This window comes from Zootoca vivipara, chromosome 1 (assembly GCF_963506605.1).
Source record: "Zootoca vivipara chromosome 1, rZooViv1.1, whole genome shotgun sequence".
In the NCBI taxonomy this organism is placed as follows: Eukaryota; Metazoa; Chordata; class Lepidosauria; order Squamata; family Lacertidae; genus Zootoca; species Zootoca vivipara.
The window spans coordinates 15,648,129-15,652,573 of record NC_083276.1 but is presented as its reverse complement, the minus strand read 5'-3'; the positions used below and the strand labels follow the sequence as shown (position 1 = coordinate 15,652,573).

Genomic DNA, 4,445 nt, shown 5'->3' with positions numbered 1-4,445 from the left:
AAATTAAATTGTGTGGGCTTTTTTTACTAATGTAGCTGAGTCCTAGGAATCTTTCTTCTTCTTCTTCAGTGATCACTCGTGGCCAAGTAAGATTGTCTTCCACAGTTTTAACAGTGAGTGTATAAGTGACAGCAGAGGCCAATTGTGGATCCGCATGTCCTTCCATGGTGGGAACATAGGTTTCTGGGTGGGACTTGATCACGGTGAGGGTTTGCCAAACATGCCTTCCTCTTAGCGTGTTTCTCCCTTTCATCCTGAGTTTGAGCGTCTTCAAAGCCCATGACACCTTTGGTAAAGGCTGTTCTCCAATTGGGGCGCTTGCAGACCAGTGTTTCCCAGTTGTCAGCGTTAATACTACATTTTTTAAAGATTTGCCTTGAGAGAGTCTTTAAACCTCTTTTGTTGATCACCAGCATTACGTTTTCCATTTTTAAGTTCGGAATAGAGCAGTTGCTTTTGAAGACAATAATCAGGCATCTGCACAACACAACCAGTCCAATGAAGCTGAAGTTGAAGAGTCCTAGGAATAAGGGGAATGGAGGTCCCAAGAAAGCAGACTAATTTATTTTTGTATGTGAAAATAGCAGCTAGAACTTTATATGTACAGAAGTGGAAAGAAGAAGGGTCACCAACCAAGGAGGAATGGCTTATAAAACTGATGGACTATGCTGAAATGGTGAAATTGACTGCTAAATTAAGAGGACATGATGATCAAACTGTCACCCATACATGAAATTGCAGGCAGGATACAAAATATTAGCAATGGATTATTGAAAGAACCAATGATTTGGGGGTTTAGACAATAAAAATGTATGTGTTATAAGGAAGCTAATAAAAAGGAGTAAAACAAACGAACATCAGGAAAAATGGGGGTGGGGTTTCAAGAAGAAACTGTGTATGTTTTTTTAATTAAAAATGTATATGATGATAAATGCTTTGAAATATTTTTGGAGAATGATTAAAAAAGTATACCGGGGGGGGGGGGTTAAGAGATGCTTGAATGTTGGCATTCTGGTACAGAGGCTCCCTTGGGAATCATTGTACAGTGGTACCTCTGGTTACGAACTTAATTCGTTCCGGAGGTCTGTTCTTAACCTGAAATATAAAAATGCCAAATAAGATGGGTCAAGTATAATATTATGTTTTGTAAGGGAGGGGACCAATGTTATTGCCAGAGCACATGCTGTGCATGTAGAACGTCCCAGGCTGGATTTATACCCTGGTGAATCCAGAAATATGGGCTCAGATGGCTGGTAAAGTCTCTCTCCAGGCCTGGCAAGAGGAGGGATCAAGAGATGTTGCTGTACTGGACCCAGAGCCAGCAGAGACCCAATTTTCAGATTTTTTTGTAACAAAATTAATAGGCTCCAGCCCTTGTAGAATGAGAGATACAAAGAAAATGTTCAAGCGACACACTAATCAATTGCAAATGCTGCTCCTGCCTTTCTGCGTTTTTGGCCAATGAGTGAAGCCATGGTTTGATTGATGAGCACTATAGAAAATATTAGAGTCGCGCATCCATCATTTCAGTATCACCTACTCTGACGTGCAGCAGCTTTCCAGGATTCCAGACAGGGAATTTCTCCAGTTCTTTCTGGAGATGCCAGAGCTGGAACCTTCTGCATGCAAAGCAGATGCTCTACCACTGAGCTACGGCCCTTCCCCATGTACAGACCCACCAAGCAACTTTCATCATTGGAAATCAAAAGCTAGCCTTCACACATGGACACCCAACAAGCACATACCCCACCATGTCGGCTTGCCGTACAGAAAAAGAAAAGGAAAGAGAAAACTGGTGCAGTAAACCTCATGAATTACACAGTGTTCTCACTGGAAAACAGAATTGCATAATATGTTGTTATACTACTGCACGTAGTAAAAATCATTCTTAGGTTGTGGAGCCAGAAAAAACAAGACATGAAAGGACAAACTGACTAGAAGTTCGCCGCTTTGGACCAGAGAAGGGTATCTGGCAAGATCCTATTGCTTTTAGTCCATGTGTTTTTCATTTGATTTAGTTCATGCAAGGTTCTTTCAAGGGACATGATTGAAAACGCAATGAAGCTCCGTAGGAATCGGAGCTGTGTGAGTTTGAGAAACTCACTGGGCCAATCAGCTTGTTTTTTCCACTAAATCTAAAAGGCTTGAAAGCTTACGAAGGACTTCATTATGATGAATATTTGGGGAGCGGGGTTATGAAGTATTTTATGCAAGCAAGCTAGCATGTGAGGACATGGATAACACAGTTTTGTTCCATTCCTGTGTCCTTCTTGTTATCTTTCTTTTCTTCATCCAAGACAAGTCCATTAAAAAGGGGGGGGGAGGGAGAAGCATTTGGAGATGTTCCATCAAGCTTTCTGTTGTTTCTTCACCTTTTTACATTTCCAAGCATCTCTACCGATGACTGACCACCTTGGACAGGGCCATCTTACCCATAGGCGCTAGGGGTGTAGGGCACCTGGGCACCGGGCTCTCAAGGGCACCAGGACAAGAGTCCGGGGCCCAAGAGTTGAGTCCAGGGCAGAGCCCGTCCATCGGTCAGAGTGCACGGTGGGCTCTTCTGCTCCGGATGGCTCTCCACTCCAACCCCCTGCCCAGCGTCTGATGGTGGAGTCGTCTTCAAAGTCTTAAGGTGCCGCGGTGTCACTCCATGTCCCCAAATGGGCTTTTGCAAGCCTCCCACAGGGGCTTGCCACCAGCCTTAACTTTCCTCCTTCCCTTTCTCTGCCTCCCAAATTTTAAGCACCTTGCTGGAGGGCAACATGTGAGCAGGGAGGGCAACGCAGGTGACAAAGAAATCAGCTCGACAGAGTCCCTGGCCATTTTATTTGATTTGTAACCCCCTCCCTGTCACCAACATCCAGCATCCGACCAAGCTCCGGCCTCAGCAGCTCCGTACAGAAGGCGGGGGGGCGGGGCGCCGGGGCTGATTTTTGCACCCCCAGCACCGCATATGCTTAAAACAGCCCTGACTTTGGATAGCATCCAAGAGCAGGAAGAATAGAATCATAAAATTGTAGCATTGGAAGGTACCACAAAGGTCATCTATGCAAAGCAGGAATCTTTTGCCTGACACAGGACTCAAACCCTCGTCCCTGAGATTAAGAGTCTCATGCTTATTGAGCTATTCCAGCTGTCTACCTCAAGGGCCTCTTCAGTAAGTTGGCAGTGCAGCTGGCATTAAGAAGAGGAGAGAGGGTTTGGGTGGAGATGTGGGAGAGTTACCCATACCTTTCTCATCTATATATATATATAAATGTAAAAATCTTGAAAGTGTCGGCTGAACTTTTCTCTGTAACCGCTTGACTGATCGTCCTGAAATTTTGACACAATGATCCAGGCACAACAGAAGGCTCAGACAAAAGTGCATGCTGGGAAATAGAACCTAGAAGCTGACAGTTCCTTTTCGAAGGGTGGGGGCCAAGGTATGGAGATACAGGGGGAGGGGCCAACATTCCCCAGGGACAACAGAGGGAAGGGTACCCTACCGAAACACAGGGATGAGCCGGGGTGGAGGGAGGAGGGGCAGGGTACGTCATGGATTGGGACAGGGTGGGGGGGGGGAATCACAGGAAAGAACCACAGCAACGCGTGGCCGGGTCAGCTAGTACAGCATATGAACATGGGAAGCTGACTTCTACTGAGTCAGGTCCAATGAGATCATTAGTATCTGTAATTCACTGGTAGTAGCTCTCCAGCATTTCAGAGGAGATGCCAGGGACTGAACCCGGGACCTTCTGCATGCGAGGCAGATACTCTACCACTGAGCTACATTCCTTCCCCATCCTTGCAAGGAGCCCAGAGCTGCAAACACACAAATAAAAAAAAAACACCTAAAAACAATTCCAGTACAGATCCAGACGGGGAAAGGTCACTGCTTAAAAAGGCTTCGTTGATGAGGAAGGTCAACAGACCCCAGAGACAACACCTTTCTAATATTTAATGGGAAGGGATTCCAAAGGGTAAGTGCCATGTCACTAAAGGCCGAATTCCTCTATTATGCGGAACAGACCTCCTGATGAGATGGCATCTGCAGGAGGCCCTCACTTGCATTGCCTAGTGTAATGCACAAGCATGTGCAAAAAGGAATGACCTTGCTGGAGTTAAACACACCCAGATTCCATTGATTTCAGTAGGCAAGTTAGCCATAGGAATGTCAGATCACTGGCCCACCAGCAGGCTGGCAGAGAGTCTCCCAGGTTTCAGAAAGGAGTCCTCATCAGCCCTACTTGGAGATGGAAATGGAAAGCGTAATGCTGGTGGTCAACAAAAGAGGTTTGTAGACACAACCTCTCTTTTTTTTTTTTTTTTTTAAATATTTTTATTAATTTTCCAATTAAAACCAATTATATCACATTCAATATTTCAAATTATACACATATATATATCAATCAGACCGAATGTTATGCCAAATCATCTAAAGAATTTTTTATTTGGGTTCCCAT

The 4,445-nt window shown here is 44.9% G+C and overlaps 1 non-coding gene across 1 annotated transcript; it reads right to left on the bottom strand.

The window, feature by feature from the left end:
* Positions 1 to 3,706: 3,706 nt before the first annotated feature.
* Positions 3,707 to 3,783, bottom strand: TRNAA-CGC (transfer RNA alanine (anticodon CGC)). The gene has a single exon. It is a non-coding gene; the product is annotated as a tRNA-Ala (tRNA).
* Between the last annotated feature and the right edge of the window lie 662 nt (positions 3,784 to 4,445).